Here is a 27308-nt window from a genome sequence, read left to right on the forward strand (position 1 = left end):
ACGGCTTGGAACCGGGTCTTCAACGACGTTTCGAACGTCATGGAGCATATGAGATGTTCCAGGAGTTGAAGTTAATATTTCAAGCAAATGCCCGGATTGAGGGATATCAAGTCTCCAATAAGTTCTATAGCTGGAAGATGGAGGAGAATAGTTCTGATAGTGAACACATACTCAAAATGTCTGGGTATAATAATCACTTGATTCAACTGGGAGTTAATCTTCCTGATGATAGTGTCATTGACAGAATTCTTCAATCACTGCCACCAAGCTACAAGAGCTTCGTGATGAACTATAATATGCAAGGGATGGACAAGACTATTCCCGAGCTCTTCGCAATGAAAAGGGTGGATGAGGCGGAGGTCTGAGCGCGTGAAAAGGGAGGAGGGAGCACGCGTTGACCAGTCCGTATGGAATCTAACGGTTCGAGGCGATCTTATCGAATGCTGGGCAGCCGACCGGCCCAAATTTGGGGCGGCGCGCCAGCGCGTAGCACTGGCCAAAAATAACGCACATGCCATCCATGCGGAAGATTGCAGAATGTCAAAGCATCAATTAGGCTTGGTCAACGAGTAAAAAAAGAGAAAGTTAATCAAAAATGAGGAATCTCAAACGGTGGAGACAAGAGATATCACAACTTCGTTTTTTGTTTCAAAATTTCATAAAAAATGATTGCTTTTTAAAAAATGTTTGGAATTTCGTTTTTTCTTGTTTTCTAAATTTTTCTCATGATTTAAAAAAATTCTAAATTTTAATATTTGGATTTTTATTCCAAAAAATCCACTTTTTTAAAAATTTGTTCAAAATTTTGATTTTTTCACTATCTTTCAAAAGTGCTCAAAATCTCTCCTTTAAAAGAGATCCGCCGTCATCGTTGCTACACCATGACACTACATTCTGAAGGAAATATGCCCTCGAGGACATAATAAAGTTATTATTTATTTCCTTATATCATGATAAATGTTGATTATTCATGCTAGAATTGTATTAACCGGAAACATAATACATGTGTGAATACATAGACAAACATAGTGTCACTAGTATGCCTCTACTTGACTAGCTCATTGAATCAAAGATGGTTAAGTTTCCTAGCCATAGACATGAGTTGTCATTTGATTAACGGGATCACATCATTAGGAGAATGATGTGATTGACTTGACCCATTCCGTTAGCCAAGCACTTGACCGTTTAGTATGTTGCTATTGCTTTCTTCATGACTTATACATGTTCCTGTAACTATGAGATTATGCAACTCCCGTTTATCGGAGGAACACTTTGGGTGCTACCAAACGTCACAACGTAACTGGGTGATTATAAAGGAGTACTACAGGTGTCTCCAAAGGTACATGTTGGGTTGGCGTATTTCGAGATTAGGTTTTGTCACTTTGATTGTCAGAGAGGTATCTCTGGGCCCTCTCGGTAATGCACATCACTATAAGCCTTGCAAGCAATGTAGCTAATGAGTTAGTTACGGAATGATGCATTACGTAACGAGTAAAGAGACTTGTCGGTAACGAGATTGAACTAGGTATTGGATACCGACGATTGAATCTCGGGCAAGTAGCATACCGATGACAAAGGGAAAAACGTATGTTGTTATGCGGTTTGTCCGATAAAGATCTTCGTAGAATATGTAGGAGCCAATATGAGCATCCAGGTTCCGCTATTGGTTATTGACCAAGAATGGTTCTAGGTCATGTCTACATTGTTCTCGAACCCGTAGGGTCCGCACGCTTAAAGTTTCGATGACAGTTATATTATGAGTTTATGAGTTTTGATGTACCGAAGGAGTTCGGAGTCCCGGATGAGATCGGGGACATGACGAGGAGTCTCGAAACGGTCGAGACGTAAAGATCGATATATTGGACGTGATTCGGGTATTTTTGGAGTACCGGAGAGTTACGGGAATTCGCCGGGGAGTATATGGGCCTTATTGGGCCATACGGGAATAGAGGAGAGAGGCCAAAAGGAAGAAGGCCTGCGCCCACCCTCTGGTCCGAATTGGACAAGGGGGGCAGCCCACTTTTCCTTCTCCCTCTCCTCCTCTTTCCTTCTCCAACAAGGAAAGGAGGAGTCCTACTCCTCCTCTTTCCTTCTCCTACAAGGAAAGGAGGAGTCCTACTCCCAGTGGGAGTAGGACTCCCCCCTTGGTGCGCCTCCTCCATAGGCCAGCCGCCTCCCCCCTTGCTCCTATATATATGGGGGCAGGGGGGCACCCCAGATACAACAACAATTGATCCTTGAGATCTATTAGCCGTGTGCGGTGCCCCCCTCCACCATAGTCCTCCTCGATAGTATTGTAGCGGTGCTTAGGCGAAGCCCTGCGACGGTAGAACATCAAGATCGTCACCACGCCGTCGTGCTGACGAAACTCATCCCCGACACTTTGCTGGATCGGAGTCCGGGGATCGTCAACGAGCTGGACGTGTTCTGAACTCGGAGCTGCCGTACGTTCGGTATTTGGATCGGTCGGATCGTGAAGATGTAAGACTACATCAACCGCGTTGTCATAATGCTTCCGCTTACGGTCTACGAGGGTACGTGGACAATACTCTCCCCTCTCGTTGCTATGCATCACCATGATCCTTGCGTGTGCGTAGGAATTTTTTTGAAATTACTACGTTCCCCAATAGTGGCATCCGAGCCTGGTTTTATGCGTTGATGTTATTTGCACGAGTAGAACACAAGTGAGTTGTGGGCGATACAAGTCATACTGCTTACCAGCATGTCATACTTTGGCTCAATGGTATTGTGAGATGAAGCGGCCCGGACCGATATTACGCATACGCTTACGCGAGACTGGTTTCACCGTTACGAGCACTCGTGCTTAAAGGTGACTGGCGGGTGTCTATCTCTCTTACTTTAGCTGAATCGAGTGTGACTACGCCCGGTCCTTGCGAAGGTTAAAACATCACCAACTTGACAAACTATCGTTGTGGTTTTGATGCGTAGGTAAGAACGGTTCTTGCTAAGCCCGTAGCAGCCACGTAAAACTTGCAACAACAAAGTAGAGGACGTCTAACTTGTTTTTGCAGGGCATGTTGTGATGTGATATGGTCAAGACGTGATGCTATATTTTATTGTATGAGATGATCATGTTTTGTAACCGAAGTTATCGACAACTGGCAGGAGCCATATGGTTGTCGCTTTATTGTATGAAATGCAAATGCCCTGTAATTGCTTTACTTTATCACAAAGCGGTAGCGATAGTCGTAGAAGCAATAGATGGTGTAACGACAATGATACTACGATGGAGATCAAGGTGTCGCACCGGTGACGATGGTGATCACGACGGTGCTTCGGAGATGGAGATCACAAGCACAAGATGATGATGGCCATATCATATCACTTATATTGATTGCATGTGATGTTTATCCTTTATGCATCTTATCTTGCTTTGATTGACGGTAGCATTTTGAGATGATCTCTCGCTAAAATTATCAAGAAGTGTTCTCCCTGAGTATGCACCGTTGCGCAAGTTCTTCGTGCTGAGACACCACGTGATGATTGGGTGTGATAGGCTCTACGTTCAAATACAACGGGTGCAAAACAGTTGCACATGTGGAATACTCAGGTTAAACTTGACGAGCCTAGCATATAACAGATATGGCCTCGGAACACGGAGACCGAAAGGTCGAGCATGAATCATATAGTAAATATGATCAACATATTGATGTTCACCGTTGAAGCTACTCCATCTCACATGACGATCGGACATGGTGTAGTTAATATGGATCACGTAATCACTTAGAAGATTAGAGGGCTGTCTATCTAAGTGGGAGTTCTTAAGTAATATGATTAATTGAACTTAAATTTATCATGAACTTAGTACCTGATAGTATTTTGCTTGTCTATGTTTACTGTAGATAGATGGCTCGTGCTGTTGTTCCGTTGAATTTTAATGCGTTCCTTGAGAAAGCAAAGTTGAAAGATGATGGTAGAAATTACACGGACTGGGCCCGTAACCTGAGGATTATCCTCATTGCTGCATAGAAGAATTACGTCCTGGAAGCACCGCTGGGTGCCAGGCCTGCTGCTGATGCAACTGACGACGTTAAGAACGTCTGGCAGAACAAAGCTTATGACTACTCGATAGTTCAGTGTGCCATGCTTTACGGCTTAGAACTGGGTCTTCAACGATGTTTTGAACGTCATGGAGCATATGAGATGTTCCAGGAGTTGAAGTTAATATTTCAAGCAAATGACCGGATTGAGAGATATGAAGTCTCCAATAAGTTCTATAGCTGCAAGATGGAGGAGAATAGTTCTGTCAGTGAACACATACTCAAAATGTCTGGGTATAATAATCACTTGATTCAACTAGGAGTTAATCTTCCTGATGATAGTGTCATTGACATAATTCTTCAATCACTGCCACCAAGCTACAAGAGCTTCATGATGAACTATAATATGCAAGGGATGGACAAGACTATTCCCGAGCTCTTCGCAATGTTAAAAGTCACGAAGGTAGAAATCAAAAAGGAGCATCAAGTGTTGATGGTCAATAAGACCACCAGTTTCAAGAAAAAGGGCAAAGGGAAGAAGAAGGGGAACTTCAAGAAGAACAACAAACAAGTTGCTGCTCAAGAGAAGAAACCCAAGTCTGGACCTAAGCCTGAGACTGAGTGCTTCTACTGCAAGCAGACTGGACACTGGAAGCGGAACTGCTCCAAGTATTTGGCGGATAAGAAGGATGGCAAAGTGAACAAAGGTATATGTGATATACATGTTATTGATGTGTACCTTACTAATGCTCGCAATAGCACCTGGGTATTTGATACTGGTCCTGTTGCTAATATTTGCAACTCGAAACAGGGACTACGGATTAAGCGAAGATTGGCTAAGGACGAGGTGATGATGCGTGTGGGAAATGGTTCCAAAGTCGATGTGATCGCGGTCGGCACGCTACCTCTACATCTACCATCGGGATTAGTTTTAGACCTAAATAATTGTTATTTGGTGCCAGCGTTGAGCATGAACATTATATCTGGATCTTGTTTGATGCGAGACGGTTATTCATTTAAATCAGAGAATAATGGTTGTTCTATTTATATGAGTAATATCTTTTATGGTCATGCACCCTTGAAGAGTGGTCTATTTTTATTAAATCTCAATAGTAGTGATACACATATTCATAATGTTGAAGCCAAAAGATGCAGAGTTGATAATGATAGTGCAACTTATTTGTGGCACTACCGTTTAGGTCATATTGGTGTAAAGCGCATGAAGAAACTCCACACTGATGGACTTTTGGAATCACTTGATTATGAATCACTTGGTACTTGCGAACCGTGCCTCATGGGCAAGATGACTAAAACGCCGTTCTCCAGAACTATGGAGGGAGCAACTGATTTGTTGGAAATCATACATACTGATGTATGTGGTCCAATGAATATTGAGGCTCGCGGCGGGTATCGTTATTTTCTCACCTTCACAGATGATTTGAGCAGATATGGGTATATCTACATGATGAAACACAAGTCTGAAACATTTGAAAAGTTCAAAGAATTTCAGAGTGAAGTGGAAAATCATCGTAACAAGAAAATAAAATTTCTACGATCTGATCGTGGAGGAGAATATTTGAGTTACGAGTTTGGTTTACATTTGAAACAATGCGGAATAGTTTCGCAACTCACGCCACCCGGAACACCACAACGAAATGGTGTGTCCGAACGTCGTAATCATACTTTACTGGATATGGTATGATCTATGATGTCCCTTACTGATTTACCGCTATCATTTTGGGGTTATGCTTTAGAGACGACCACATTCATGTTAAATAGGGCACCATCAAAATCCGTTAAGAGGACGCCTTATGAACTGTGGTTTGGCAAGAAACCAAAGTTGTCGTTTCTTAAAGTTTGGGGCTGCGATGCTTATGTGAAGAAACTTCAACCAGATAAGCTCGAACCCAAATCGGAGAAATGTGTCTTCATAGGATACCCAAAAGAGACAATTGGGTACACCTTCTATCACAGATCTGAGGGCAAGATTTTCGTTGCTAAATTCGGATCCTTTCTAGAGGAGTTTCTCTGGAAAGAAGTGAGTGGGAGGAAAGTAGAACTTGATGAGGTAACTATACCTGCTCCCTTATTGGAAAGTAGTTCATCACAAGAACCGGTTCCTGTGACAACTATACCAATTAGTGAGGAAGCTAATGATATTGATCATGAAACTTCAGATCAAGTTTCTACTGAACCTCATAGGTCTACCAGAGTAAGATCCGCACCAGAGTGGTACGGTAATCCTATTCTGGAAGTCATGTTACTTGACCATGGCGAACCTATGAACTATGAGGAAGCGATGATGAGCCCAGATTCCGCAAAATGACTTGAAGCCATGAAATCTGAGATAGGATCCATGTATGAGAACAAAGTATGGACTTTGGTTGACTTGCCCGATGATCGGCAAGCCATTGAGAATAAATGGATCTTCAAGAAGAAGACTAACACTGATGGTAATGTAACTGTCTACAAAGCTCGACTTGTTGCAAAAGGTTTTCGACAAGTTCAAGGGGTTAACTACGATGAGACTTTCTCACCCGTAGCGATGCTTAAGTCTGTCCGAATCATGTTAGCAATTGCTGCATTTTATGATTATGAAATTTGGCAAATGGATGTCAAAACTGCATTCCTGAATGGATTTCTGGAAGAAGAGTTGTATATGATGCAACCCGAAGGTTTTGTCGATCCAAAAGGTGCTAACAAAGTGTGCAAGCTCCGGCGATCCATTTATGGACTGGTGCAAGCATCTCTGAGTTGGAATAAACGCTTTGATAGTGTGATCAAAGCATATGGTTTTATACAGACTTTTGGAGAAGCCTGTATTTACAAGAAAGTGAGCGGGAGCTCTGTAGCATTTCTGATATTATATGTAGATGACATATTGTTAATTGGAAATGATATAGAATTTCTGGATAGCATAAAGGGATACTTGAATAAAAGTTTTTCAATGAAAGACCTCGGTGAAGCTGCTTACATATTGGGCATCAAGATCTATAGAGATAGATCAAGACGCTTAATTGGACTTTCACAAAGCACATACCTTGATAAAGTTTTGAAAACCTTCAAAATGGATCAGGCAAAGAAAGGGTTCTTGCCTATATTACAAGGTGTGAAGTTGAGTCAGACTCAATGTCCGACCATCGCAGAAGATAGAGAGAAAATGAAAGATGTTCCCTATGCTTCAGCCATAGGCTCTATCATGTATGCAATGCTGTGTACCAGACCTGACGTATGCTTAGCAATAAGCTTGGCAGGTAGGTACCAAAGTAATCCAGGAGTGGATCACTGGACAACGGTCAAGAACATCCTGAAATACCTGAAAAGGACTAAGGATATGTTTCTTGTTTATGGAGGTGACAAAGAGCTAGTCGTAAATGGTTACGTCGATGCAAGCTCTGACACTGATACGGACGATTCAAAATCGCAAACCGGATACGTGTTTTTATTAAACGGTGGAGCTATAAGTTGGTGCAGTTCTAAACAAAGCGTCGTGGCGGGATCTACATGCGAAGCGGAGTACATAGCTGCTTTGGAAGCAGCAAATGAAGGAGTCTGGATGAAGGAGTTCATTTCCGATCTAGGTTTCATACCTAGTGCATCGGGACCAATGAAGATCTTCTATGACAATACTGGTGCAATTGCCTTGGCAAAGGAATCCAGATTTCACAAGAGGACCAAGCACATCAAGAGACGCTTCAATTCCATCCGGGATCAAGTCCAGGTGGGAGATATAGAGATTTGCAAGATACATACGAATCTGAATGTTGCAGACACGTTAACTAAGCCTCTTCCACGAGCAAAACATGATCAGCACCAAGACTCCATGGGTGTTAGAATCGTTACTGTGTAATCTAGATTATTGACTCTAGTGCAAGTGGGAGACTGAAGGAAATATGCCCTAGAGGCAATAATAAAGTTATTATTTATTTCCTCATATCATGATAAATGTTTATTATTCATGCTAGAATTCTGCCCATCGGAGTTATTTCCCAAGGACTTGCCATGGTAAGAGGGAGAAGGGGGAAGAAGCACACTTGAAGATCGCAGTACAACGGGGAGTTGCGGAAACATAATACATGTGTGAATACATAGACAAACATAAATGTCACTAGTGTGCCTCTACTTGACTAGCTCATTAATCAAAGATGGTTATGTTTCCTAACCATAGACATGTGTTGTTATTTGATTAACATGATCACATCATTAGGAGAATGATGTGATTGACTTGACCCATTCCGTTAGCCTAGCACTTGATCGTTTAGTATGTTGCTATTGCTTTCTTCATGACTTATACAAAGTTCCTACAACTATGATATTATGCAACTCCCGTCTACCGAAGGAACACTTTGTGTGCTACCAAACGTCACAACGTAACTGGGTGATTATAAAGGAGCTCTACAGGTGTCTCCAAAGGTACATGTTGAGTTGGCATATTTCGAGATTAGGTTTTGTCACTCCGATTGTCGGAGAGGTATCTCTGGGCCCTCTCGGTAAGGCACATCACTATAAGCCTTGCAAGCTATGTGGCCAATGAGTTGGTTACAGAATGATGCATTACGTAACGAGTAAAGAGACTTACCGGTAACGAGATTGAACTAGGTATTGGATACCGACGATCGAATCTCGGGCAAGTAACATACCGATGACAAAGGGAACAAGGTATGTTGTTATGCGGTTTGACCGATAAAGATCTTCGTAGAATATGTAGGGGCCAATATGAGCATCCAGGTTCCGCTATTGGTTATTGACTGGAAACAGTTCTAGGTCATGTCTACATAGTTCTCGAACCTGTAGGGTCCGCACGCTTAACGTTACGATGACAGTTTTATTATGAGTTTATAAGTTTTGATGTACCGAAGGTTGTTCGGAGTCCCGGATGTGATCATGGACATGACGAGGAGTCTCGAAATGGTCGAGACATAAAGATTGATATATTGGACGACTATATTCGGACACCAGAAGTGTTCCAGTGATTTCGGAGAAAACCAGAGTGCCGGAGGGGTTACCGGAACCCCCCGGGGAAGTATTGGGCCTTACTGGGCCAGAGGGGAGAGAGAGGGCAGTAGCCCAGGAGGTGGCGCGCCCCCTCCCATGGGGAGTCCGAATTGGACAAGGGGAGGGGGGCGCGGCCCCTCTTTCTCTCTCCCTCTCCCTCTCTTTCCTTCCCCCTTCCTCCTTCCTAGTTGGACTAGGAAAGGGGAGTCCTACTCCCACTAGGAGGAGGACTCCCCCCTCCTTGGCCCGCCCCCTAGGGCCAGCTGGACTCCCCCCTGCTCCTATATATACGGGGGCAGGGGGCTCCTCTAGACACACAAGTTGATCTTCGTGATCGTTCCTTAGCCGTGTGCGGTGCCCCCTCCACCATATTCCACCTCAGTCATATCGTAGCGGTGCTTAGGCAAAGCCCTGCGTCGGTAGAACATCATCATCATCACCACACCGTCGTGCTGACGAAACTCATCCCCGACACCCTGCTAGATCGGAGTCCGGGGATCGTCATCGAGCTAAACGTGTGCTGAACTCGAAGGTGCCGTACGTTCGGTGCTTGGATCGGTCGGATTGTGAAGACGTACGACTACATCAACCGCGTTGTCATAATGCTTCCGCTTTCGGTCTACGAGGGTACGTGGACAACAATCTCCCCTCTCGTTGCTATGCATCACCATGATCTTGCGTGTGCGTAGGAATTTTTTTGAAATTACTATGTTCCCCAACAGTATGATGATACTGATGATCAAATCTCGGGCAAGCAACACACCAATGACAAAGGGAACAATGTATGTTGTTATGCAGTTTGGTTGATAAAGATCTCCATAGAATATGTAGGAACCAATATGAGCATCCAGGTTCCGCTATTGGTTATTGACCAGAAGTGAGTCTCGGTCATGTCTACATAGTTCTCGAACCCGTAGGGTCCGCACGCTTAAGGTTCAATAACGATCGATATTATGAGTTTATGTGTTTTTATGAACCAAAGGTTGTTCAGAGTCCCAGATGAGATCATGGACACGACGAGGAGTCTCGAAATGGTCGAGACATAAAGATTGATATATTGGAAGGTTATATTCGGACATCGGAAAGGTTCCAGGCTCACCGGATAAATACTGGAGTACCGAGGAGTTACCGACCACCCCCCTCTGGTGGGGGGTCAATGGGTCTTCATGGGCCTTAGTGGATATAGAGGGCAGCAAGGGAGCTATGGGGCACGCCCCCCTAGGCCCAAATCGAATTGGTTGAGGGCTTTGGGGGGCGTCCCCCTCTTTCCTTCTCCCCTCGTCCTCTTTCCTTCCCCTCCTAGTTAGACTAGGAAAGGGGGAACCTACTCCTAGTATGTGTAGGATTCCCCCCTTGGGGCGCACCCTATGAGGCCCCCGCCCCCCTACCCTTGCTCCATTATATAAGGGGGAGGGGGCACCCCTAGAACACACAAGTTGACAATTGTTTTAGCCGTGTGCGGTGCGCCCTCCATAGATTTCCACCTCGGTCATATCGTCATGGTGCTTAGGCGAAGCCCTGCGCCGGTAACTTCATCATCACCGTCACCATGCCGTCGTGCTAACAAAACTCTCCCTCGGCCTCAACTGGATCAAGAGTACGAGGGACGTCATCGAGCTGACCGTGTTCTGAACATGGAGGTGCCGTACGTTCGGTGCTAGGATCGGTCGGATCATGAAGACGTACGACTACATCAACCGCTTTGTCATAACGCTTCCGCTTTCGGTCTATGAGGGTACATGGACACACCCTCCCCACTCATTGCTATGCTTCTCCTAGATAGATCTTGCATGATCGTAGGATATTTTTTTTGAAATACTGCGTTCCCCAACACGTTTTCCTCGTCGACGAGGTTGATGGCAGAGGCGGCGCTTTGGTGGGTTGGCATGCTTGGAAAATGTGGACGTGCTATAGGCTGCGCTTGTCGCCTCCGTGTGTCGCGGGTCGCCTATCCGCAATTAGCCGGGTGGCGGGAAACAGGTGAGGAAATGGCGGGAAACGGTGGCATGTTCATAAAATCCATCAATTAATGGAAACTTAGCATAGAAGGAACATCGAGCTAGCACAAGAAGTAGACTGAGCATATCACATACATCTTATTATCTGCAACCGTCTTTGTTATTATCGGTCTTCGCACACATTTCTGATTACAGACCTGTTTGATGCTTATCACACACATCTTGTTAAGTTGAACCATTTTTGTTCTCATGTCTCAACGCAAAAAGTTCATCCGAGCGAACTGTATGCTGTATATCGCGCACATCTTCATCTGGCTGCCCGTTTCCTTTGTCTTGCCTAATCACAAACAGTTCATCCGAGTGAACCGTATGATATGTATCGCACACGCCTTCATCTGTCTGCCCATTTCTTTTGTTCCTCCTCATCGCAAACAGTTAATTGAACCGAACCGTATGCCCTTCATCATACACGCAACTAAAACCTGAACCATGTTTGATGCATTCATCATCACAAACGTTTTATACATTTCTGACGGTTTTCATACACCACCGTTTGCGATTATTGCATCGCACACAGTTTCTCGAAGGGTCTCTGATCATAGTATCGCATTAGCAGCATCCTGCAGTAGTGTCATCTCCGAAGTCATTAGAATTCATAAAGATGAACATTGTGATGATCATTTATCTAATGAATCACTTTCTCTAGGAAATGATCAATCACAAGAAGATGTTGAACATGGATACTATGATGAAGATGATGATAGTGACTTCGATCTTGATGAGTCTATGAGACACTTTGGTCACATGGCTAGAGGAAAGGAATGGGTTCTTGATAGTGTATGTACCAATCACATGACCGGAGACAAGGATATGTTTCGTGAGCTAGCTGAAAACGACGACCCTCGAAAGTATGTCACATTTGGTGATAACTCAAAGGGTAAGGTGGTTGGCCTTGGTAAGGTGGCCATTTCACATGATAGCTCCATACAAAATGTTATGCTCGTTGAATCTCTTGGCTATAATTTACTTTCCGTATCTAGACTAGCTGACTTTAGTTTCAGTGTCCTGTTTACTGAAGTAGATTGCCAAGTGTTTCAAAGAGATAATCATAAAATGGTCTTTACCAGTATACGTAGAGGTGATCTATGTATAACAAGTTGATACAAACTCAAAAATTGCACATAAGTTATCATGATGTTCAGAAAACATCACCTACATTTGCATGTAATTTTTATTCATGGAAAAAATATTGTTTATACCTATTTATTTTTAATAATGTTAATAAATTAATTACCTCGGGTAGTTTAGACGATGTTTTTGTCCTGAATGCAAATGATATGCCCATAAAGGTATTGTTTATCTGAACATTTTGATATCTTATTTGCATTTTTCTAAGTTTGTCTGAATTAGTTATGATTTTTCAAAGTTTTGGTCAAACGGTCAAAGGGCATTCGAGGGACCTCGATGGAAAAAGTAAGGGCAAAACTGAGCAAGCTCGAAAAGTAAGGGCAAAACCCGTGGGTAGGAACCAACTAAGGGTAAAAATGCAATTGTCCCTTACTTATTAGTCTCTATATCTTTATCTAAAGCTTTGATGTATGTTGTCATCATTACCAAAAAGGGGGAGATTAAAAGCACAAGTGCTCCCTGGGTGATTTTGGTAATTAATGTCAACATATCTCTTGTTGAACTAATACTTTTATCTAGTATATTTCAGAGAGTTCAACAAAGGCGTGGCATGGACAAGAGGACGTGGAACCCCTTCAAGATGCTAAGGACAGAAGATTGGCAAAAGATCAAGACTCTACATTTTCATTTTAGTGATCCAAGATCACATTTAGTCCATAGGAAATCCAATACTATTAAAAGGGGATGAGGTGTTGCTTAATGGCTTGCTTGCTACTTCTAGATGACACATCACCATGTCCAGCACAGAGTACCCCCACACGAGCAATTTGTAAAGCAACTGCAGTGCCCAAAGCAACCTTATGTTCTCATGCATGGCACTCCCACCCACCCACCCACCCACCCCTAAACCCTAGTGCTCTGGCGATCTCCACTACCTTCCACTAGATCGGTGTTTGGCTCCGATCATCCTTTCCGGCATCCTTTGATCTACTCCCCAATACCCTTTTCCATGGGTTCCTCCTCTAGATCTACCCTTGGCTTGGATTTCTCCAAGGGTAGAGTTTTTGCGGATGAGATCTATAATGCTTCTGGGATTCTGGTTCATCCTATGGAAAATAGGGGTTCTTTCACCCTGGTGGTTTCTTTCAGTAGGCATGATTTCTGTCTCACTGAGGATTCAGTGGCAATTGCTCTTGAATCAACTCTTGGGGGTTCGGCCATTGAGTTCCTGGTCTCCTCTATAAGTGACAAGGTTTTTACTTTTAATGTTTCATGCAAAGAGGTTGGTTTTCATATTGTTGATCTCAGATGGTTCTCTTGCCTGCAATTCAAATGCTACTTTCATCTTTGGGGCAATGGTGGTCCAAATTGGGGCCATGAGTTCAAGATTTGGAAGAAAGAATGTGATGCTGCGTGGATCTTGGTTAGTCCTTCCAAACGCCGGGCCTCTCTAGGTTTATTGGCCATGCATCGTCCGCCGGTGAAGTCTTCTTTCAAGTCATCTCTTGCTGTTTGTAAGAAATTATCTTTTGCTACATTTCAAAATTATGATGCGTGCAAAGGTTATAGGTATCCTGCTACAGAGGAGTCTATTGCTGCTACTGAACATGCTGGGTACATTATTCTGGCAAATGAGAGGGTGATTATTCATCCCCCTGCCACGGCTGATCTACAGTGGACGGTGGCTTCGCCGCCGATCATCTTTGCCATGGTGAGTTCTGTGGTGGTTCGTGATCACCTTAATTATCACCAGGATATGCAATCTTCGCCCCTATTGTTGCATGCATGTGTTTCTCCGGCTGGGCCTAGTAGCCATGTTGGGCCAATGGATGAGGGCAGCCCAACCCCCGCCCCGTGCCATGTTGGGCCTGTGGATGAGGGCGACCCATGTTCTCCTCCTTTGGCGGCCCACGCTGCTCTAATTGATAATATGGTGGACGAAATTCTCACTTGTCCAAAATGTCATTTATCTTTCCACTTTGAAAGGAATTTCCCATTGAATCTGGTTTGTTTGGCATGCTCACGTCAGGGCCATAAAAGAAGGGATTGTAACAAGTTTGCTATTGAGAAGGGTTTGTTTTGGAAACGGAAATATCCCCAGCTTCTCCGCTTCCCAATATTGGTATCGGGACGACCGCCACCCCTACCACCTCCCATGTTATTGGCTCATCCTGTTCCTCTGACGAGCAACCCTTGCCAAGTCCCGTCAGCTCTGCCCCCAAAACCCCCTTTGGTAGCCCACCGACGATGCCTCCGCTGCCATCTTCTCTGCCGTCTGTGAGTCCGGATAGCATGGCCGTCTTTGCCATTGACTCGCTCCGGTATGTGCCAGCTGGCCACCACATTGTTGATGGTGGTTCCAACCGCCTACTGTCGGTGTCAAAACCGGCGGATCTCGGGTAGGGTGTCACATCCCTAGTCTGGTATGACCTAGGCTAGCTAGTCATTTGTGCATCATGTTTAAATTCCATTTAATTTTGAAATGGGGATTTGTGAAACCCTCAGAATCATTTTTGGAAATGACCCAAATAAAAATTGCTCCAAAAAGGTCCAAGAAAATGCTCATGTTGCTCTCTGAAAATATTGGACAGAGATAAAAATCAAACCAATATTTTTAGGACCTCATAAGTATTTATTTTGGGCATTTGGAATTAATGCAGTAATTATTTGCTTTGGATATATATTGTTATATATATAAAATATTGTCCAAAAATTATGCCATTTATAAAGGAGCTCTGGAATAATATAACTAGCTTCCATAAAAATTGGCATAAGAAAATAAATTGATTTAGTATTATTACTAAATCAAAACATATGTCAGAAAATTAGAAAAAGAAATAAAAAGGGATACTTACCTGGGCCTCCTCCCTGTGCAGCCCAGTAGCAGCCAGCGCCGGCCCAGCCCACCTGGCCCCCTCCTCTGTCGTCTTCCTCCCCGACAGGAGGACGGGCGCGTGCCCGACGCGCGCGCGCTCCGCCGCGCCACGCCACCTCCCTCTCTGCCTGCCTGCCCTCTCCCCTCCTCGTCTGGATGCCCCGGAGACGCCACGCAGCTACCCCGACCTCTCTCGCACTCTCCCTCGCCCTCGTCCTCTCCTCTGTCACTCTCTCTCTCTCTCATGGCCGAACGCCACCGACGCCACCGCTCGCCGTTGCCGCGGCCACCGGCCTCCCCTCGCCCTCCGCCCGAGCCTAGAAGCTCCGCCTCGTCGTCCACATCGTCCTCGACGAGCCAAGTGACCAGGGACGCGCCCCATCGCTGACACCATCGTCTTCTTCATCGCCGGCCACCGTGGATCCCCATCGCCGCCCGCTGTCTCCAGTGCGTCCCCGAGCCCGCTTCGACGCCCGCTGCAACCGCGGTGAGCTCTGCCACCGTTTCCCCCTCTCCGCTTAGTCACCCGCATGCCGTAGCCCTTTATCCACCATGGCCAAACCTCCACCGCCGCTGAGCTCGCCGTCGACGCAGCTCCGGTGACCATTTGGTCACCTCGGCGAGTCCAACAAGCTCGTAAGGCCCCGTAGAGCATCCCTAGCGCTTTGCTTAGCTCGTCTTCGAGCTCCAAACGCGTTTTCGTGCACGACCGAACTCCGGCAGCCGCAACCGAGCTCGCCGCCGCCGACTCCGGCCATCCCAGGCCCAGCCACGGCCACCCCCGATGCGCCATCGAGCTAGCTCTCCAACGCGCCTATCGCGCGCCATTTGGAGCACCACAGAGGAAACCCGGGGCACAAGTACGCCGCGGATCTCGCCGGCGACTAACCGCCGGCGGGCTTGACATGTTTGACCTGGGGTTTGACCCCCCCAGGGTCGCTGACTAGTGGGGCCAGGCCCTGCTAATTTTAGTTAAATAGTAACTAAACCTAATTAGCCACTAACACTGACCAGTGGGCCCCGACCCCCCCTAATCTTTTAATTAAGTTAATCTAACCCTATCTAACCCCCTGCCACTAACGTGTGGACCCCACACGTCAGGTTTGACCCAGTCAGCCGCCGTTGACTGCTGACGTCGTGCTGACATCATGCTAGCGCAATATATATTTTCTGGAATTAAAATAATTCAGGAAATTCCAGAAATTGATTTAAACTTCAAAAATTCATATCAATTCAACCGTAGCTCAGATTGAAATAATTTATATATGAAAAATTATCAGAAAAATGTAATCTATCCATCTATACTAGTTTCATGCATGACAAACCAACTTATACATGCTGAATATGAGAAAACACATTATGGCATATTAAGAGACTTATTTTAGAGTTGCACTTGAGCTTTTGGTTCAAATGGACTTCAAACCAAATGATTACTAGTTGCATTAGCTCAAACAGCATCACATCTACATGCCATGTTCATGCATCATATTGTTGCGTATGCTTGTGTATTGATTGTTGGCACCGTTCCTTCTCGATAGGTCCTGCTCCGGAGTCCGTTCTAGAGTACCTGTCTGTGAAGCAGTGCCTCCTCTGTTGATTTACCAGGCAAGCAAACCCCCTTGTTCATTCCGATACAATCCTACTCTCTCGCTCCTGCTCTCAGTTATTGCATTAGGACAACAACGATTCATCTGCTACTTTGTGCTGCGGTAGTTGAACCCATTCCTCTGCATGACCTGTCATTGCCACAGTAAATAGTTGAAACCCACTAGCATGTGTAGGAGTTGATTGAGCCATGTTGTGTTCCTACCATGCTATGCCTGCTATTTCTTAGAGTTGTGTTAGGTCTGATTCATTGGGAATGAATTGGAGTGTTATGATATGTTCCGATGTTGAGAGTGAAGTGTGTGAACACGATTTGGTAAAGGTAGCGGTGAGAGGCCATGTAGGAGTACATGGTGGGTTGTCTCACTGGAACCGTCCTTAAGCACTGAGTTCTATGTATGTTGTCCAATGACTCGATACTACCACACATTGGGCTCCGGGCGCTCCAAGCCCTCTCGACTTATTAACCAACTTGATCTCTGTCCAGGAGTCGCAACTAGTTTCTGGTGTTTGTAGGCAGTGTTAGTAGTCTACCAAGTGGCACCCGGCCAGCTGGGCTTGGGACAGACTAGGCACAAGTGGCACGGTGTACCAAGCGTAGATCCATCCGGCGAGGTGGGCTTGGGAACCCTGCACACATCATTTGGGGCCGTGAGTGAAACCCTGGCCGGATCTCCTTGCGGATGGAACCCGAATAGGCGATAAACCTGGATTAGAGTCTTGTGTGGTTAGTCAGGTCGTGGCCAACACCCTCGCCAGGCTTCCGCTTGAAGGTTGCCGAGATACATGACGTGTACATGGCGGTAAGTGGCGAGAGCGTGTGTGAAGAAGTACACCCCTGTAGGGTTAACATGATCTATTCGAATAGCCGGGTCCGCGGTTATGGACTTCTTGGATGCTTACATGGTACATAGACAATTGAAGTGGATACTCTAAAATGCTCAAGACAAGTGTGAGTGCTATGGATGGCCTTCTCGTAGGGAGACGGGAATGAACCCATAGCGGTGTATTGTGTGGTGTTTAGTGGACTCGTGTGCGCCATATCACCTCAAAGAAGTTCTGGTAGTCGTAGAACAGGATAGCCACAGAGTCAAAGCTGGCTTGCTGCAACTAAACCCCACATTACCCTCTTGAAACAATGCATGTATGATAGGATCTGATGTAAGTGTTGCTGAGTACCCTTGTACTCATGTTGCTTTATTTATGTTTTTGCAGCAGAGACCTCGGTCTTACTAGTGTTCTCTTGGACTTCGACTAGTAGCTAGTACCTCAGCTACGATCTTGATCGGATGTTGTAGATAGTCAGGCTTTCAGCCTTTTTCATTTATAGATGTCTGTACTCAGACATGTAATGCTTCCGTTTGTTGTTTGTATGCTCTGAATGTTGGGTCATGTGACCCCTGTTTGTAATAAATGCTATGATGGCTCTTCTGAGCCTTTATCTATATGAGTTGTTGAGTTATGCTGTAATGCCATGTTGTACAGCACATACTTGCATGTTATGCGTACGTGTAATGTGTATTGCTATGTGTGGGATCTGATTATCTAGTTGTTTATCCTTGGTAGTCTCTCTTACCGGGAAATGTCTCCTAGTGCTTCCACTGAGCCCTGGTAGCTTGCTACTGCTCCGGATCACTTAGGCTGGCCGGCATGTGTCCTTCGTTCCTGTGTCTGTCCCTTCGGGGAAATGTCACGCGATGAATACCGGAGTCCTGTTAGCCCGCTACAGCCCGGTTCACCGGAGTCCTGTTAGCCCAGTGCTACAGCCTGGATTCACTCGCTGATGACCGACACGTTCGATGCTGGGTCATGGATGCCTGTCCCTGTAAGTTAGTGCCACTTTGGGTTTACGACTAGCCATGTCAGCCCGGGCTCCTTATCATATGGATGCTAGCGACACTGTCATATACGTGTGCCAAAAGGCGCAAACGGTCCCGGGCCAAGGTAAGGCGACACCCGTGGGGATACCGTGCGTGAGGCCGCAAAGTGATATGAGGTGTTACATGCTAGATCGATGTGGCATTGAGTCGGGGTCCCGACAGACTTGGTATCAGAGCCTGACTGCCTGTAGGATTACCAAGCCAAACTGGTCGAAGTTGAGTCTAGAAATTCTTTAGTTATGTAAGGGAATTGATTGTGGGATGGAATGTAAGGCTCCTTTTACTCCTTTACCTCATGGCCTTCTGATCTGAGTCGTCCTATCTTTCCTACGGGGTTAAGGAACTAGGCTTTCTCCCTCGTCTATCAGGATCACGTGTTACTACTCCGTAGTTCCATAGGATTGGTTAATCAGAGTCATACCCCAGTTTTGAGTATTTCCGGTGTAGTCTGTTTAGTATGATCTCAGACCCTTGAGTAATGCTGATGAGTATGTTACCACCCCATTTTTAGTAGGATGTCTCATTCTGAGCATTTTACTGCCGTTATGCTGCCGGAATTTCCCTAGGAGTTCGAGAGATACTAATTCCTTGTCCTACATTCTACAGTCTATAGTTGATGCTGACTCCATCCCTGGTTTCGTTTCTCAGGATGTCATCAAGTTCTTTTGTTCGTAGCCAGATCCATGGAGATGGTAGGGATGAGGATCCTCCCGACCCGCCTTCGTTGACAGAGTTCATGTTAGAAATGGAGAGGAACAAGCGTGAGTCTAACAGTTTGTTGGCACGTATCGAGGAGAACACCGGACATCAGTCCAATAAGTCTGCGACCATTCATGACTTCATTCGGTTGCACCCACCTACCTTTCATCATTCCATCGAGCCACTCGATTCAGATGACTGGCTCCATAGCATCACTCATAAGCTGCGTTCCGCGAGCGTAGCTGAAGATAACAAGGTCACTTATGCCACATACCACCTGGAAGGTCCTGCTAGTCTTTGGTGGCAGAACTATGAGGCTATGCTTCCAGCTGGCCAGAATCCTACCTGGAGAGATTTCACTGAGGCTTTTCGCGAGCATCACATTCCTGAAGCCCTCATCGATCGCAAGAGAGAAGAGTTCTGTAGTTTCACCCAGAGTAAGATGGCTGTTGATGCTTATAGTAGAGAGTTTGAGAACCTCGCCCGTTATGCCACAGAAGAGGTGTCCACGGACGCCAAGAAGCAGGCTAGGTTCCGGAAGGGTCTCAATCCCAAGTTGCGTCGTGATCTCCACCTGCATCATTGTGATACATTCCAAGCTCTTGTGAACAAAGCCATTAATGCAGAGACAGCTCAACTCACTTATGAGGAGTCTCGTAAGCACACCCGTGATTTGGGATCTTCCTCCGGTTCTAGCTCTCAGAAGCGCCGGATTTGGGTTCCGAACTCCGCTCTTCCACCCAAATATGTACTGAGGCCATCTTATGTGGCACCTCATCCAGTTCAGCAGTATGCTCCACCCAGGCCTATTAGTGGACCGCCTTCCAATGCGGGTCCACATCCTACCTCCAAGATTTGTTACAAGTGCGGAGAGCCAGGCCACATTGCCCGTATTTGCACTCAGACCAGAGTTGCTCCACCCCAGCCCGAGAAGTCTATTGGCCATGGTAAGCCATCACGCAAGATGATCAGTGCCAAGTCAGCTCCCATTAAACATGGATGTGTGCATCACGTCTCAGCTAAAGACGCTCATGATGATCCAGATGTCGTTCTTGGTACACTCCTTGTTAACTGTCATCCGGCATCGGTTTTGTTCGATACTGGAGCGTCTCATTCCTTCATTTCTGAAAGCTATGCCCGCTTGCACGACATGTCATTTTGTGATATGCCCTCCCCGCTACTTATTCAAACTCCTGGATCCAAATGGCAAACTTCTAGGATAAGTTATGGCAATGAAATCCATGTTGACAGACTTGTATTCCTTGCTTCCTTGATATCTGTCAAGTCTTTGGATATTAACATTATCTTGGGTATGGACTGGATGACAGCTCATCATGCCAAGATTGATTGTTTCACCAGATCTGTTCAGCTTACACATCCATCTGGCAAGATAGTCAATGTCTTCACTAGAGTTGCTAAGCGTCAGCTCTATTCTCTTAATGCCAGCCCTCTTCCATACCTTGAAGATATTCCGGTAGTCCGTGACTTTCCGGATGTCTTTCCAGAGGAACTGCCAGGTGTTCCGCCTGACAGAGATGTAGAGTTCGTCATAGATCTTATTCCAGGAACTGCTCCAATCTCTAGGAGACCCTACAAGATGGCACCCTTAGAACTAGCCGAGCTTAAGAAACAACTTGATGAGTCCTTGCAAAAGGGTTTCATCCGTCCTAGTTCTTCTCCTTGGGCTTGCCCCGTCCTCTTCGTCAAGAAGAAGGATGGTACGGACCGGATGGTTGTAGATTATCGTCCCGTTAATTTGGTCACGATAAAGAACAAATATCCGCTCCCCAGGATCAACGACCTATATGATCAGCTCGCTGGATCCTCAGTCTTTTCCAAGATAGATTTGAGGTTAGGTTACCACCAAATCAAAATCAGAAACGGGGACATCCCCAAGACGGCCTTTGTCACTCGTTATGGCCAGTACGAGTACATCGTCATGTCCTTTGGCCTAACCAATGCTCTAGCTACTTTCTCCCGCTTGATGAACTCGATCTTCATGGAGTACTTAGATAAGTTCGTCGTGGTTTACCTCGATGATACTCTTATTTACTCGAAGAACGAAGAAGAGCATGCCAAACATCTTAGACTTGTGTTAGAAAAACTCAGAGAGCACCGTCTTTATGCCAAGTTCTCCAAGTGCGAATTTTGGTTGCCAGAAGTGACCTACCTAGGTCACGTAATTTCTGGTGAGGGCATTGCTGTTAATCCCGAGAGAGTTAAGGCCGTTCTTGATTGGACTCCACCTGAAACCGTTAAACAAGTTAGGAGTTTCCTTGGTCTAGCCAGCTATTGTCGCCGCTTTGTTGAGAACTTCTCCAAAGTAGCCAAACCCCTCACGGAACTTCTCAAGAAAGATAAAAAGTTTGAGTGGTCCCCACAGTGTGAATACAGTTTTCAGGAACTGAAAAGGCGCCTGACTTCTGCTCCCATACTTGTGCCACCGGATTTCACTAAAGACTTTATTATCTACTGCGACGCCTCACGACAGGGACTAGGTTGCATTCTTATGCAGGATCGTCATGTGATTGCCTATGCATCTCGACAGTTGCATCCACATGAGGAGAATTATCCTACACATGATCTAGAGCTTGCAGCCGTAGTCTATGCACTCAAGACCTGGCGACATTACCTTCTTGGTAAACGTTGCGAGATCTACACCGATCACCAGAGTCTCAAGTATATCTTCACCCAACCGGATCTGAACCTTAGGAAAAGACGTTGGTTGGAGTTGATCACAGATTATGATCTAGGGATTACCTACACCCCAGGCAAAGCCAATGTCATGGTTGATGCCCTAAGCCGTAAATCCTATTGCAACAATCTCATGTTGCAGCAAGGCCAACCACTTCTCCATGAGGAATTCTGTAAGCTTAATCTTCACATTGCTCCTCACGGATTCCTTTCTACCCTGGTGGCGAAACCTGATCTTAAGGATCAGATTATCGCAGCTCAAAAGCAAGACACAGGAATTTCCCGGATCAAGATAAACATTAAGAAGGGAGTTGGTGGATGTTTCTCTATGGATGATCGTGGTGTTGTTTTCTTTGAGAATCGCTTGGTGGTTCCCAAGAATCAACATCTTCGACAACTGATTCTTAAGGAGGTGCATGAATCTCCTCTCACGATTCATCCCGGTAGTACTAAGATATATCAGGACCTACGCCAGAGGTTCTGGTGGACTAGGATGAAGAGAGAAATCGCTGAGTTCATTGCTAAATGTGACGTTTGTCGTCGCGTTAAGGCAGAGCATCAAAGACCTGCTGGCACCCTTCAGCCTTTAGCCATTCCTGAATGGAAATGGGATAAAGTTGGTATGGATTTCATCACCGGCTTTCCCAGGACCAAGAAAGGGAATAATGCTATCTTCGTAGTCATTGATCGTCTTTCCAAAGTGGCTCATTTACTTCCTGTTCGAGAGAGTATCACCGCTAGTCAGCTCGCTGACTTATATATTTCTCGAATAGTGTCACTTCATGGTGTTCCACTAGAGATCAATTTAGACCGTGGCAGTCTTTTCACTTCTCATTTCTGGGAGAGTTTCCAAACTGCCATGGGAACCCATCTTTCCTTCAGTACCGCTTTCCACCCTCAGTCGAGTGGTCAGGTGGAACGGGTCAACCAAATTCTCGAAGACATGCTTAGAGCTTGCGTTATCTCATTCGGTATGGATTGGGAGAAATGTCTTCCTTTTGCCGAGTTTTCTTACAACAATAGCTATCAATCCAGCCTCAAGAAAGCTCCTTTTGAGGTTCTCTATGGACGAAGATGTCGAACACCTTTGAACTGGTCAGAAACCGGTGAAAGACAATTCTTTGGACCGGACATGATCCAGGAGGCAGAAGAGCAAGTTCGCATCATTCGTGAGAATTTGAAAACAGCCCAGTCTCGTCAAAAGAGCCAGTACGATCGTCATCATAAGGATATGACTTATGAAATTGGCGACAAAGCTTACCTTCGGGTTACTCCTTTGAAGGGTACCCATCGCTTCGGTATCAAGGGCAAGTTGGCTCCTCGTTACATTGGTCCTTTTCGTATTCTCGCTAAACGAGGAGAGGTTGCCTACCAGTTGGAACTACCCCCACATCTTTCTCGAGTTCATGATGTCTTCCACGTCTCTCAACTCAGGCGTTGCTTCTCGGATCCCATCCGCAGAGTGGACCACGAAACGCTTGATCTCCAAGATAACCTCACATACCGAGAGTACCCGGTTCGCATTCTTGATCAAGCAGAGCGTGTTACCCGACGTCAGAACATCAAGTTTCTCAAAGTTCAGTGGTCTCATCATTCCGAGAGAGAAGCTACTTGGGAGCGAGAAGATCGTCTTCGACTGGAGTACCCCGCTTTCTTTCGGTCAACCCTTGAATCTCGGGACGAGATTTTTTCAAGTGGGGGCGAGTTGTCACATCCCTAGTCTGGTATGACCTAGGCTAGCTAGTCATTTGTGCATCATGTTTAAATTCCATTTAATTTTGAAATGGGGATTTGTGAAACCCTCAGAATCATTTTTGGAAATGACCCAAATAAAAATTGCTCCAAAAAGGTCCAAGAAAATGCTCATGTTGCTCTCTGAAAATATTGGACAGAGATAAAAATCAAACCAATATTTTTAGGACCTCATAAGTATTTATTTTGGGCATTTGGAATTAATGTAGTAATTATTTGCTTTGGATATATATTGTTATATATATATAATATTGTCCAAAAATTATGCCATTTATAAAGGAGCTCTGGAATAATATAACTAGCTTCCATAAAAATTGGCATAAGAAAATAAATTGATTTAGTATTATTACTAAATCAAAACATATGTCAGAAAATTAGAAAAAGAAATAAAAAGGGATACTTACCTGGGCCTCCTCCCTGTGCAGCCCAGCAGCAGCCAGCGCCGGCCCAGCCCACCTGGCCCCCTCCTCTGTCGTCTTCCTCCCCGACAGGAGGACGGGCGCGTGCCCGACGCGCGCGCGCTCCGCCGCGCCACGCCACCTCCCTCTCTGCCTGCCTGCCCTCTCCCCTCCTCGTCTGGATGCCCCGGAGACGCCACGCAGCTACCCCGACCTCTCTCGCACTCTCCCTCGCCCTCGTCCTCTCCGCTGTCACTCTCTCTCTCACGGACGAACGCCGCCGACGCCACCGCTCGCCGTTGCCGCGGCCACCGGCGTCCCCTCGCCCTCCGCCCGAGCCTAGAAGCTCCGCCTCGTCGTCCGCATCGTCCTCGACGAGCCAAGTGACCAGGGACGCGCCCCATCGCTGACACCGTCGTCTTCTTCATCGCCGGCCGTCGTGGATCCCCATCGCCGCCCCGCCGTCTCCAGTGTGTCCCCGAGCCCGCTTCGACGCCCGCTGCAACCGCGGTGAGCTCCGCCACCGTTTCCCCCTCTCCGCTTAGTCACCCGCACGCCGTAGCCCTTTCTCCACCATGGCCGAACCTCCGCCGTCGCCGAGCTCGCCGTCGACGCAGCTCCAGTGACCATTTGGTCACCCCGGCGAGTCCAACAAGCTCGTAAGGCCCCGTAGAGCATCCCTAGCGCTTTGCTTAGCTCGTCTTCGAGCTCCAAATGCGTTTTCGTGCACGACCGAACTCCGCCGGCCGCAACCGAGCTCGCCACCGCCGACTCCGGCCATCCCAGGCCCAGCCACGGCCACCGCCCGACGCGCCATTGAGCTAGATCTCCAACGCGCCTAGCCGCGCGCCATTTGGAGCACCACAGAGGAAACCCGGGGCACAAGTACGCCGCGGATCTCGCCGGCGACTAACCGCCGGCGGGCTTGACTTGTTTGACCTGGGGTTTGACCCCCCCAGGGTCGCTGACTAGTGGGGCCAGGCCCTGCTAATTTTAGTTAAATAGTAACTAAACCTAATTAGCCACTAACACTGACCAGTGGGCCCCGACCCCCCCCCTAATCTTTTAATTAAGTTAATCTAAACCTGTTTAACCCCCTGTCACTGACGTGTGGACCCCACACGTTAGGTTTGACCCAGTCAGCCGCCGTTGACTGTTGACGTCGTGCTGACGTCATGCTGGCGCAATATATATTTTCTGGAATTAAAATAATTCAGGAAATTCCAGAAATTGATTTAAACTTCAAAAATTCATATCAATTCAACCGTAGCTCAGATTGAAATAATTTATATATAAAAAATTATCAGAAAAATGTAATCTATCCATCTATACTAGTTTCATGCATGACAAACCAACTTATACATGCTGAATATGAGAAAACACATTATGGCATATTAAGAGACTTATTTTAGAGTTGCACTTGAGCTTTTGGTTCAAATGGACTTCAAACCAAATGATTACTAGTTGCATTAGCTCAAACAGCATCACATCTACATGCCATGTTCATGCATCATATTGTTGCATATGCTTGTGTATTGATTGTTGGCACCGTTCCTTCTCGATAGGTCCTGCTCCGGAGTCCGTTCCAGAGTACCTGTCTGTGAAGCAGTGCCTCCTCTGTTGATTTACCAGGCAAGCAAACCCCCTTGTTCATTCCGATACAATCCTACTCTCTCACTCCTGCTCTCAGTTATTGCATTAGGACAACAACGATTCATCTGCTACTTTGTGCTGCGGTAGTTGAACCCATTCCTCTGCATGACCTGTCATTGCCACAGTAAATAGTTGAAACCCACTAGCATGTGTAGGAGTTGATTGAGCCATGTTGTGTTCCTACCATGCTATGCCTGCTATTGCTTAGAGTTGTGTCAGGTCTGATTCATTGGGAATGAATTGGAGTGTTATGATATGTTCCGATGTTGAGAGTGAAGTGTGTGAACACGATTTGGTAAAGGTAGCGGTGAGAGGCCATGTAGGAGTACATGGTGGGTTGTCTCACTGGAACCGTCCTTCAGCACTGAGTTCTATGTATGTTGTCCAATGACTCGATACTACCACACATTGGGCTCCGGGCGCTCCAAGCCCTCTCGACTTATTAACCAACTTGATCTCTGTCCAGGAGTCACAACTAGTTTCTGGTGTTTGTAGGCAGTGTTAGTAGTCTACCAAGTGGCACCCGGCCAGGTGGGCTTGGGACAGACTAGGCACAAGTGGCACGGTGTACCAAACGTAGATCCATCCGGCGAGGTGGGCTTGGGAACCCTGCACACATCATTTGGGGCCGTGAGTGAAACCCCGCCCGGATCTCCTTGCGGATGGAACCCGAATAGGCGATAAACCTGGATTAGAGTCTTGTGTGGTTAGTCAGGTCATGGCCGACACCCTCGCCAGGCTTCCGCTTGAAGGTTGCCGAGATACATGACGTGTACATGGCGGTAAGTGGCGAGAGCGTGTGTGAAGAAGTACACCCCTGCAGGGTTAACATGATCTATTCGAATAGCCGGGTCCGCGGTTATGGACTTCTTGGATGCTTACATGGTACATAGACAACTTGAAGTGGATACTCTAAAATGCTCAAGACAAGTGTGAGTGCTATGGATGGCCTTCTCGTAGGGAGACGGGAATGAACCCATAGCGGTGTATTGTGTGGTGTTTAGTGGACTCGTGTGCGCCATATCACCTCAAAGAAGTTCTGGTAGTCGTAGAACAGGATAGCCACAGAGTCAAAGCTGGCTTGCTGCAACTAAACCCCACATTACCCTCTTGAAACAATGCATGTATGATAGGATCTGATGTAAGTCTTGCTGAGTACCCTTGTACTCATGTTGCTTTATTTATGTTTTTGCAGCAGAGACCTCGGTCTTACTAGTGTTCTCTTGGACTTCGACTAGTAGCTAGTACCTCAGCTACGATCTTGATCGGATGTTGTAGATAGTCAGGCTTTCAGCCTTTTTCATTTATAGATGTCTGTACTCAGACATGTAATGCTTCCGTTTGTTGTTTGTATGCTCTGAATGTTGGGTCATGTGACCCCTGTTTGTAATAAATGCTATGATGGCTCTTCTGAGCCTTTATCTATATGAGTTGTTGAGTTATGCTGTGATGCCATGTTGTACAGCACATACTTGCATGTTATGCGTATGTGTAATGTGTATTGCTATGTGTGGGATCTGACTATCTAGTTGTTTATCCTTGGTAGTCTCTCTTACCGGGAAATGTCTCCTAGTGCTTCCACTGAGCCCTGGTAGCTTGCTCCTGCTCCGGATCACTTAGGCTGGCCGGCATGTGTCCTTCTTCGTTCCTGTGTCTGTCCCTTCGGGGAA

Source organism: Triticum dicoccoides, chromosome 7B (assembly GCF_002162155.2).
Source record: "Triticum dicoccoides isolate Atlit2015 ecotype Zavitan chromosome 7B, WEW_v2.0, whole genome shotgun sequence".
NCBI classification, from domain to species: Eukaryota; Viridiplantae; Streptophyta; class Magnoliopsida; order Poales; family Poaceae; genus Triticum; species Triticum dicoccoides.